Consider the following 12,463-nt stretch of genomic DNA (forward strand, 5'->3'; position numbering starts at 1 on the left):
ATTTTAAAAATGTCGGTTTGATATATAGTGGTGTCCCGGGATCACCTTCAGCGACTTGCAAATATAAACTGGGAGTGCGCATTAATGTTAGGTCCCATTAACTTTACCCACATATGAAGTGTTTTTATTTTAATGCCTCAACAACATGTTTAAAGGGGAATTGTGTGAGGGGAACAGTTACACAATTGACTGAGTTTATTTGGGGTTTAATGCTAAATCCAAACAGAGCAGAGCCACAGTTCTAACAGTGGCCTAGAAGAACATCAGTGCTATTCAAAGAGTGGTCCATGGGCCAGCAGCATCAGCATCACGGTGAGATTGGTCCCATTCCCCGCCGTCCAAAATTATAGTACTGAAGTCTATATGAGCATAACAAAAATGTTGTAGAGGAAATCTTACTGGCATAAAAAGACCATCAATGTTGCATGAAAAGTATACTACAAGTAAGTAGTATAATATCAAACTTGTAAATGTGCAACATGCACGTAAATAGTAATTTTTCTGGGTCTTAGAATTATGAGTTTTCTGACCTTTAGTGTTTTATTTTGGCTTACCTGTATTTTCTCTCTCTCTTTTCTCTCTCTCTCTCTCTCTCTCTCTCTCTCTTTCTCTTTCTCTCTCTACAATGTATGTCTATTACTTTGTAATTAACAATTTCTTTAAACCAGAAATAACACAAGTTTACACAGACGTCCCTAATACCAAAGTGAGTTTATTAGTACTTGCCACTTTTATGCCTTTTTGTGCATTGCATTAAGATTCTCTCAAAAGACATAGAGCCAAGAATTCAGGATGGAATAATGTGTGAAGCGAGTGCTCCCAGGGGAGAGCAGTATGAGGTAAGGGGTATGAAACAGGACAGGGAAATGAAAGGAGCCAAAGAAGGGTGAGCTTTCAGATGAAGCCACAGCTTCTGAGTAGCCCGTGGGGAGCTGTAGCACACACACAAGGAGCTGGGCTTCTGGGCTCCCCCGTATCATCAGCCAGTAGCTGCCAGCTCGAAGGTCTACTAGCAAGGCTGATCCAGTGCTCAAAGGCAAGTCTACAAAGGTCATGGTGGGAACTGTTAGCTAGAAAGAAGCAGAAGCTATGGCTGCAGGCATAGCACAGGAAAGGGGACACATGCACTTATCTTTAAACTTAGGCTTTGGTGAACTGGGTAACACTGTGGGTTTTATATTAGCAGACATGGATTTGAATCTGCATACTGTTAGTAATCTGCATTTATTGCCTGCTTGCCTATGAATTATGAATGGTCATGACTTCCAATTTCATCATTTATAAAGTAGGGAAAATAATGATATGTCCCTCAATGAACTCTTATGAGACTCTAGTGAAATAACATCTTTAAGAGTACTGAGTCTCTGCCTATGCCTAGTTGGTAGTCAATATGTAGTTTGTTTTTAATCATCTTTCAGGAGGAAAAGTGAATCAAAAGAAGGCACAGGAAGGAATAAAGACCCAGACCTGGACAGTCAGAACAGAAAGGGCTTCCTAGAGCAGATTCACTTTCAAGCCATCAAAGTGATTTAAACAGATACATGTGTGGGTGTGTCTATCCATATATACATATAGATAGAACACCATATATATATCACACTATATATATCGCCACTACATATCTATATATCACCACTATCTATTATATCTATCTATATATAATCTTTTTTTGAGACAGGGTCTCACTGGAGCACAGCGGCGCAGTCACAGCTCATTGCAACCTTTCCTTCCTCGGTTCAAGCGATCCTCCTGCCTCCGCCTACTGATTTTTTAAAAAATTTTTAGTAGAGATAGAGTTTCACCATGTTGTTCAGGCTGGTCTTGAACTTCTGACCTCAAGTGATCAGTCTGCTTCCACCTCCCAAAATAATAGGATTACAGGCCTGAGCCACCATACATGATCCTAAAAATGCAGATATTTTATCTGCATATTTATCCACTTTATCTAGTTTCTGACAATCAGAGAAAAATGAAAAATTCCTATTTGCTATGTGATATAGTTACTAATTTCAGTAGTATTTCCAGCGGATTGTGGCCCAAAGGTTATCTAGATAATTACTAGTAAGGTAAAACAATGTTTTATGTGAAGTTTCCTAGAAATAGAAGCTTAGATGGGGAATCGAGTGCAAGTGACTTATTGAGGAGAAATGTGTCAGGGTATGAGAGAAGTAGAATAAAGCAGGGAAAGACCTGAGGGAAGGATGTGATCTCAGGAGGGATTCAGCACCAGCCTAATTTCATGGGGAGCTGTGGAAGATGAATGGAACCACAGAGGTTGTCCTGCCCAGAGGGAAGAAGCCTGGGCTATTATATCCTGCATCGATCAGTCATTTGCTGGCCCCTTGTTGGAAGAGAAACCTTACAAGTATCACCTGCCTGACTTGCAAGGTGGCTGCGATCAACCAAAGGCAATCCCTAGAGAAGTGGGTAGCGCTTAGCCTCCAACCACAGCAGCTGAGCACTGGGTAGGCCAGCTGGTTAGGGGGATCTGGGCAGCGCACCAACAGCATCTGCTACAAATGGCATGCTCTTGTGTGCAAAGTTTAGGTGCAAAATTTCAGAAGGTGACTCCTCGAGATCGTTTTGCATGACGCACTTTGTTTGTAAAAAGAATATAACTTCAACAAACTTACGAACTTGCCTCATTGTTACGAACAAAGATGAATGAGCAAGAACAGCATTGAAAACTGACTTGGCAGCTTACTTGAAAGGGGCAGCACAAATCCCACTGGCGATTTCTGTTTCTTCAAACTTGAGTGTTATCAATTGTTAAAAATTATAAACATGACAGACAGAAAGATGTACTCAGCCTTATGCTCAGGATAAGGTCACGTCTAATTGATACAAATCAATCATCCCCAGTGAAGTTAGTTTAGCAACTTTTATTAAATTCACAATGTAGCCATGAAAAGGGCCCAAGAGAACTACTGAGCCTCTACTTTTTTGTTAAAAAGGATGGTATAAAAAGAGAGAAATAGGAAAATTCAAAGGCCTTCTCCACATCAGCCATAAATGTGAAGTAAATAGTCATCTGCTGAACTATAGCATTATTAACTATTTATACGGTATGTATATTTTGTTATGTGGATTTCTGTTTCTGTAACTATGCATCCTAGGGGAAATTTACAAATGAAAGTAGATGGGGTGTTTGTGCATATCAAAGAACCTCATGTTAATATTCTTAGATCCTTAGGTAGTTATTACTGCATTGTGAATTTCATCTGAGTAATAAGGAATAACTGAATATTATGTTAAGATTCTGGAACTGACTGGAGATTTCTTTTATCCTAGATAAATGAGTATTTTGTGATGTGATGTGTGACGTGATGTGATGTGATATGATGTGTGTGTAGGTATGTGTTTATTCAGGATCAATAATGACAGTATTTTTCTTTTATCTTCAATAAATAAGACTTTGAAGAGGAACTAATATGCAATGAGATGATCTATTTTTCATAGCCTTAGTGACTTTTTATAAGATGTTTTTAAATAGCCATACATTTTTCAAAATATGGGAGATTGTTAGGTTCTTCATTATTGAGACCCGCAGGCTACAGTTCTATGCTTTCCTCTGAAAAGCACTAGAAGTGAGAGAAATAAGTATTCCCTCATAAAAATTAAGTAATGAAATTAACACATAAAGAACGAAATGAGTAATGAGTATTATTGATGTCTGAATATATCTCAAGCTAAAGCAACACTTCCCAACACTTCCTAAAGCTAACAAGTCAACAAAAAAGAGGATTGATCAGCAATAGAAGATCACAAAATGAGAGTACCTAGGCAGACATTGTGTGTTCAGACTCTGCAGAACTCTAGTCCATAATAAATATGCATCTCAGTAGAGATCGAGACCTTCGTTCTGTCAAAGGCTGGTACCACTAGAATGCTGAATCTATCAGCAGTCCTTGCTCTACGTGCAATTTGGCTTTATTCATTCAGCAAATATTTATTGAACACTGATAATGAAAATCCAATGACTGTGTCTTACTCTCTTCATGGTGCATGACAGGAGAGCAATTCACCCAGTTTGTATATCCCAGGTTTCTGCATTATTTGGCTTCCAGTTGGATCCAGACCACAGGAGACAACAGAAGGTGAGAGGGAGGAGAGGAAAAGCCAGGTAGTTCTGCCTTTCCATCTTTGCCTTCATCAGCATCCCTGGCAAAGCTGTGTCTGTCTCCCCCATAGCCCCAGCTCCCCACTGACTATCCTGTTATGGTCCTAACCTCCTCCAGGTGACCCTGACCTCTAGGTTCTGTTAGTACTGCCCACTCCCTCTGTCCCTTCAGCCTGTAAGGGTTCAGTAAAGGAACCACCAACCATTCTACTATGAAAGCCAGACTCCCAGATATCACCATAACTTTCTTTCCCCAGCACAAATCCACCCCAATTTAACTCCATTTAATCTCTTAAATTCTTGTGACTCTTCCTTCTGCTATCTCCACCCACACCACCGTAATCTACCTTATCATCTTACTCAGAAAACTAATGAGAAATATCCTGATCTGTTCTTTTTACCTCCTTCTCTCCTGCAGTCTATCTATATATTGATGCCAGAGAAATCTTTTCAAAGATGAAAAGTGATTATTTCAGTACTCTACCTACCATCTAATTAAAATACTTTCAAAATTGTCATTTTTCTTAATAATATAAGACAATGTATGTGAACATGGCCTGTGATCCCCTGAGTGGTCTGGCCATATTTACTCCTCCCCCAGATCAGGCCTTTAAACACTCTGCTGTAGACAGTCTGTTATTCTATTTTATGTACATGCTCCTACCTTCCATTAAGTTTTTGCATAAACTGTATCCTCCTTATCCAGGAATTCATTCTCCCTCCTCTCCCCCAACCCCTCATCTACTTAATTTTCCATTCCTTTTTCATCTCAAAGAAATCATCTCTTTGTTTAGGGCAGCCTTCCTCACCTTCTCATGAAGTTAAATTATCTTCCTATATACATTCATAGGTAACAATGCACTTTCCTTCACAGCACTTACCACAGCTGCAGCTATATCTTCATCTGTGCAATTATTTGACCCCATAACTGTCATGACTGAGCATTCCAAAATATACCACATATTTTCTAGCCACACTGATGAGATTATAATGTAATATAAATTTGCATTATTTTACAACTTGTTAACAACTGAAAATCACATATGTACTTTCTCAGTGCCTCATTATGTGGAGAGAGAAGTTTCTCTTATACCAATTCAGCCCTGACTGTTGCACTCCTGAGGTCCTGCCTCCATTCTTTTGAATGGTTCCTTTTTTTCTCTCTCTCTGCTAGACTCTATTAGCTTTCCCTTTTGCCACTGGGAACATTGCCGTTTGTAGCCATCCCAGGTCTATAAGTAGCCTAAATGGCTGCTTATAATTCCTGCCCACCAGGAGATGAGCTCCTTTACTCCCTTAGTCTCCTGTTTGAATCTTAACTCCGCCCCAGGTTTCGGGATACATAAACATTGCCAATCATTCCTAAGAAGTTAAAGAATTGAAAATAAGCAAAGAGAAAGTAGTTTTAAACATTCTTTGTAAATGACCTCGCAAGAGTTTTTTCCTTTTTTAGAGGGAATAGTGGGAGTCAGAACTGGCAGAATAAAACCAATGTATTCCTAGACCATATATCAACAGATACATGTGTTCTGCAGCATTAAAATTACCCTTGTGGTGCTCATTCCTGGATGTGCCATGTGTTTTGTGATGCAAATCAGTACATAGCCTTATATATTTTCCTCTTTGTCATGGACCCACAGAATTGCAGTAGCATGAACTGGTTGGCAACAAAATTCTTTCCAGTGCTTTATAAAGCCTTTGGCTTTTCTTCCTTTGATATATATGAGTAGGAATGCACAAAAAAACAAGAACAGATGATATTATTTAAGCCATTTGGTAAGAAATGTCTGACAAGAAAAAAGAAAACATATGTATCAATTCAAGTGCGGTAATTGGTTTGGTGGTTTTCTATATTATCCCTTCTACTTGTAAAATTCATCTCAAATGCAGCAAAATGTTCTTAAATCTTTTATACTTCATTCTAAAAATCAATAGTCCAAAGAGATTAACTCTTTTCAGGCTTTTGAAAAACAAAACAAAAACCAGAACAGAGCGGGTAAATGTTTTCATTTTTTAGATAGACTTGTCTGTCTGTTTCTGGTTTTTCCATCTCTACTTCATTATTGCTAACACTGGAATCATTGATAAAGCTTTAAAGAAGAGAAACAAATTCAGATTTTGGGAACTTACTTGAAATCCTCACTTAAAGATTAAAAGTCATTCATTTATTTATTTCCTTCAATAAACACTAAAGATCTGCCATTTTCCAGTTGACCTCTTTGACACTGCTACACACAGCAGTCACTGCTCCCTTGGTTCCTGCTACTATAATAGGGAGATAGCAGTTGAATAAACACAACCATATTATTATAAATTGGGATGCATGTTACCATGGAAAAGTCCTGGGTGGAGTTTTAGTTTGAGAGTCAGGGAGTGCCTCTCTGAAGAAATGTCTACGGTGACATCTAAAGAATGAGTAGCTGTCAGATTAGGGGGAGGAAAGGTGTTTTAGTTTGTTTTCTGCTACTATAACAGAATATCACAAACTGGGTAATTTATAAACAATAGACATTTATTTGGTTTACAGTTCTGGAGGCTGGGAAGTCCAGGGTCAAAGGGCTGCATTTTGTGAGCACCCTCTTTTTGCACCATAACAAAATGGAAGGGCAAACAAGCATGTTAGACAGAGAGGAAAAGGAGGCCAAACTCTCAAGATAACTAACCCACTCCCAGGATTAACAGCATTAACCCATTCATAAAGACAGAGCCCTCATGACTAACCTCTTAAGAGACGCAGTGCTTGATAGAATTACATTAACAATTAAAGTTCAATATTAACTATGGAGAACAGTTTGGAGGTTCCTCAAAAAGCTAAAAAAATAGCAACCATATGATCCAGCAATCCCACTGATGGGTATACACCCAAAAGAAAGGAAATCAGTATACTGAAGCAGTATCTGCACTCCCATGTTGGTTGCAGCTCTCTGAATCACAATAGCCAAGATTCAGAAGCAACCTAAGTGTCCATGAAGAGGATAAATGGATAAAGAAAACATAGTACTTACATACAATGGAGTACTATTCAGCCATAAAAAAGAATGAGACCCGGCCGGGTGTGGTGGCTCACACCTGCAATCCCAGCACTTTGGGAAGCCAAGGTGGGTGGATCACGAGGTCAAGAGATCGAGACCATCCTGGTTAACATGGTGAAACCTGTCTCTACTAAAAATACAATAAGTTAGCTGGGCATGGTGGCATGTGCCTGTAATCCCAGCTACTCGGGAGGCTAAGGCAGGAGAATTGCCTGGACCCAGGCGGCAGAGGTTGCAGCGAGCTGAGATCGCGCCATTGCACTCCAGCCTGGATAACAAGAGCAAAACTCTGTCTCAAAAAAAAAAAAGAAAGAAAGAAAAGAATGAGACCCTGTCATTTGCAGCAACATGGATGGAACTGGAGGTCATTTGTTAAGTAAAATGAGCCAGGCACAGAAAGACAAACATTGCATATTGTCACCTTTTTGTGGTATCTAAAAATCAAAACAATTGAACCCATAAAGATAGAGAGTAGAAGGATGGTTACCAAGTAATTTAGTTGTACATTTTAAAATAACTAAAAGAGTATAAGTGGATCGTTTGCAGCACAAAAGACAGATGCTTGAGGTGACGGATACCCCATTTTTTATGACGTGATTACTCATTGCATACCTATATCTAAACATCTCATGTACTCTATAATGCAACTACTATGTACCAACAAAAATTAAAAATTAAACATTATGTTAAAATGCAACATGATTTTCAAAGGGGATACTCATACTATAGCAATGAGAGGCAATCTACACATGAAGGGGCAGTACCTGCCACATGTCTGAGGCCAGAAAGAACCTGGCTTGGTAAAGAGCAGGAATAAAACCAGAAAAGCTTGAACAAAGATGATGGTGGCAAGGGGAAGCCAGCTTAGGATGAGGATGAAGAGGAAAACTGGGCCAGATATGGAGGACCTTGCAGGGAAGAGTAAAGAGTGTGGATTTCTTTCTGCATTCAATGTAATGGCATAAAAGAATCTAAGCTGACAAATGACATAATCCAATTCATTTCAGTAAAATGCCATTCTGAGTGTTTCATGGAAAAGGCGGAAATAAGGACAAAGTTAGATGTGAAGCTAATCAGTGAGGTTATAGTAGTACTCTTGATGAGAAATGATTGCAGCATAGCTTAGAGTGTTGGCTATTGTGTTAGCCAGTCTTCAATCTAGTCCCAATGAATCCTTTCCTCCTCGTTTCCTCATATGTTAATTAGTGTTGACCTGTGCAACCAAAAAGACCATACAAAAATGACAGTGTGTGGGACTTCCAAAGGGAAACTATAAGAGACATTGCAGCTTCTGTTTGCTCTCTAATGGATCACTTGCTTGGGAAGTAGCCAACTGCCATGTTGTGAGGACACTCAAGCAGCCATGAGGGGAGAGTTCCCCATGGAGAGAAACTGAGGCCTCCCACCAACAACCAGCACAAACTCCACAGCCATGTGAGTGAGCCATGTTGGAAGTAGGCCTTCCCACTCTAGCAAAGCTTTCAGATGACTGCGGCCTTGGCCAAGAACTTTACTGCAATCTCATAAGAGATCCTTAGCCAGAATGATCCAGCTAAGCCATGACACACACAAACTGTATGAGATAGAAAACCCTCATTTTTTTTTTAAAGCACTGAAGTTTAGGACAAAGTATTATACATGAAGAGATGACTAATTTAGTTATGGAAGCATTAAGAAGAGAGTGAATACTTTAGAGGCAAACCAGGTAAGGTGTGATGAAAGCCTGCATTTCTGGGTGAAGTTGAGGAAGCCAGTAATGAGAACACCCCCCCACAGGTTTCTGGCTTGGGCAATAGCAGACATTGTATCATATAGTGAGTGTAAGAAAGGCATCAAAAAGAATCACATCTGAAGTAAAAGGTCTAGTTTGAGAAATGTTTAGTTAAAGATGCCTGAAAACATCCAAGTAGGTAAAGAAGCTCAAAAAAGAAATCTGGGCTAGTGATACACATTTTAGAGTTTTTGGCTTAGTGATGGAACTTAGAGTCATAAGAATAAATTATATCAATTAGACCAAGATGATGATTCTGCCTCAAGAGCCAAAGTCTGAAGATTTCCATAATGTAGAAATCTAAAGAAGAGAAACTGGTATATGCCAGCAAAGGGAAAAATAATGGTAAGAAGAGTTGGAAGGAAAGAGAAAAACAGAGAGTATGGCATCATGGAAGCTCAGACCATAGTTTCCCAAGAAGGAAGAAGAAGCCAATTTCAAAAATTGCTGAGAAGTTTAGTACAGTATTAACTGAAAAGTAACTAGTGCAGTGATTCCTGACCTCAGCTATATTTCAGAATCCCCTGAACAATGTTAAATAAATACAGATGCCCAGGTTCTACCCATAAAAATTCTAATTTAATTGGGCTTAGGTGTGGATTGGTGTCTGGATTCCAAAATCTTTCTAGGAGATTCTAACATACAAAGTTAGAAACCAATGGTTTAATGGATTTTGCGATGTGGAAGTATTTACAGACCTTGGCAAGAGCCATTTGGGAGAAATGGTGGAGACAGCAGGCAAGTTAAGTTGGTTAAGGTGTCAAATCTATTATGATCTTACATTCTTTTGGTGGAGCAGTGTTCAATCCTTCCCACATTCCTTATCTACTAAACAAAACTACTTGGTAATAACTTTGTTGTAGGGCACTTTTTAGTGATTTCCTAGTCTGTAGTTCTCAACCCAATCTACTATTAGAACCATCTGGGAGCTTTTAAAAAAGTGTTCATAATCTGTTTCTTCTACCTCAGTTCAATTAAATCAGATCTTAAGAATGGGAATAGAATAAGGGTTTTTTTTTTTTTTAAAAAAAAACACCCCAGGACACCAATGTGCAGCCAAGGTGGAGGCCACTTTCTTGGTACTGTGGAGAAGTCGTCAGTTTGTCATTTCCTTGGTGCTGGACTATCTAGGGAAGTGGGGATTCTTCAATACTTATGGGCAAGTGCTGAAGATCACAAGATGCCAGATGCTAAAAGGAAAATGATAGAAAGACACTCTATTGGCCAAGTCTCTCAATGGAAGTGTGAAGTTTGTAGACTTCTGAAGATTTTAAGATTTTACTGATAATTCCCTACCAATGCCTATTCATAAGATGCAAAATACTACTGAGGAGAAGAGATGAAATTGGAGGCAAAATAGGACATTTGCCCCCATACACAGTTTTTTCACCAATGCATTGCACAACTCCAGGTGGCCCCATTAACATAGAATACTATATGGAATTCCTCCTGGAATTGTGTGGCATGACAGCTCTGTCTGTAATTCATCTTAATAAAAAACGCACTCCTATAAGACAGATTGGATAGATAGTATTGCCTCTTCCTAAGAACTATTGGTCTGCACATTGCTGATAGCATCTCCCAAGTGATTATAAGTCACATTGCTCTGTATCATTCCTAAATTATCCTCCAGAACTTCTAGGGCCATAACAACTTTATAAAGGACTCAGCTCTGATAATAGAAAATCAGTATTTTTAGTCTCTAGCTTTTGAAGTAGTCAGCTGGAAGTATAGCCAAAGAACTTCAGATTTCTCAAATGTGAGACCAAGAGACATCTGCTAGTCTCTGTTCAATCTCTAATTTTCCTGTGTCTTTCTAAGCGACACAGAATTGGTAGGCTTTGAATTTGCTGTAGAAATTGTTAAATTCATGCTTTGTTCTTTAACCAGCTATGTGACTTGGCAGGCTGTTTGACCTCTCAGATTCTGTTTCCTCGTGTATAAAAGAGGGACACACTACAGTAGTGATCAGTACTATTCACCAAATATTTCCCGTTCCCTCCACTCTGGACACATGGTAAAATTACACTCCCTGCTTCATTCCCTTATAGTTAGGTAGTGTCAGGTGAGTAGTTCCAACAAATGAGCTATGCGTGGAGATGATGTTTGCCATTTCCAGGCTGGAGCTTTTGATTGCAGGTGTGAGGCTCTTTGAGATCTCCTCCCCTCTGCTGCTGGCTGCCCTGTTAGCCGAGGACATACGGAGTAGGATGCAGAGTTGCCCATTAATGAATGTGGTGGGTTATAAACAAATGGGACTTCAAGTTGCTGACCAGCCTCACTAACAGACTTACTTCATAGGTTTGTGATAAGAACTTGTATTAGTCCATTCTTGCACCACTATAAAAAAAATACCTGAGCTTGGGTAATTCATAAAGAAAAGAGGTTTGATTGGCTCACAGTTCTGCAGGCTATTCAGGAAGTACAGCAGCTTCTGGCTTAGGGAAGATCACAGAAAGCTTCCAATTATTGCAGAAGGCAAAGGGGGAGCAAGGCACTCCATGGCCAGAGGAAGAGGAAGAGAGATGGGAGGAGGTGCTACACACTTTTAAACAATAAGCTCTAATGAGAATTCACTCACTATACAGTACCAAGCAGGGGATGATACTAAATCATTCATGAGAACTCTGTCCCCATGATCCATTCACCTCCCAACAGACCCCTTCTTCAAAACTGGGGATTATAATTTGACATGAGATTTGGGGGGGCACAAATCCAAACCATATTAGAACCTGATGGGATAATAGACACTAGGCAATTGCTATACTATCTGGCACACTATGAAGTGCTAAAAATATGTTTCTGTATTTCAGGTAAGCATTATTGGATTTCTCTGCCCAAGTATTAGTATTTGCATAGCTTTCAGGATTTACTTTTCAAGCCTAGAATCGAATGATTCAAGTTACCATTAAAAATATTTACTCTGACATTTAGTTATACATGCAAATTATTGGTCATCAAGCTTGTAAATCATATTTTTGATTTATGATAATTGATGATATGCAAGAGCCTCCAATAACTTAACATTACTTTGCTCACAAATGTAAACTCATAATGGCTGAAAACATATCTAATCTCATTTTCAATAAGTAGTGACATGCAACTGATTAACTCAGTTCTCACCAAATGGAATTGAGATAAATCTTAACTGTTCAAAAATATTAAAGAAGTGTTTAGTTTTAATTCATTACACACACAAACTGTTTGGGTTTAAAGGAGAAAATCAAAAGAAAACACTCTAAAATAATATTGAATTCTTTCTCTTGTTGCCTTTTTTATAAACATACTCTATCTATAAATATGCACCTGTATAAATTATGACTAAATCTATTTTTAATGCTTCACAGTAAATCTTTTGCTCAATATGTGGGGTCTTAATCTCTGGTGTATTATGTACTAAAGGCTAATAGATTTGGCAGCAAAAATGGTTACATTCCATTAAAAACCAATTCCATAATTCATGACTGGACTTGGGTTCTGCTTCCAGCCCAATGGCACACTTAGCTCCCAAAGCTCTAAAACCCACTTTCCAGTTTTATA

The sequence above is a fragment of the Callithrix jacchus genome, chromosome 5 (genome assembly GCF_049354715.1).
Source record: "Callithrix jacchus isolate 240 chromosome 5, calJac240_pri, whole genome shotgun sequence".
Lineage (NCBI taxonomy): Eukaryota > Metazoa > Chordata > Mammalia > Primates > Cebidae > Callithrix > Callithrix jacchus.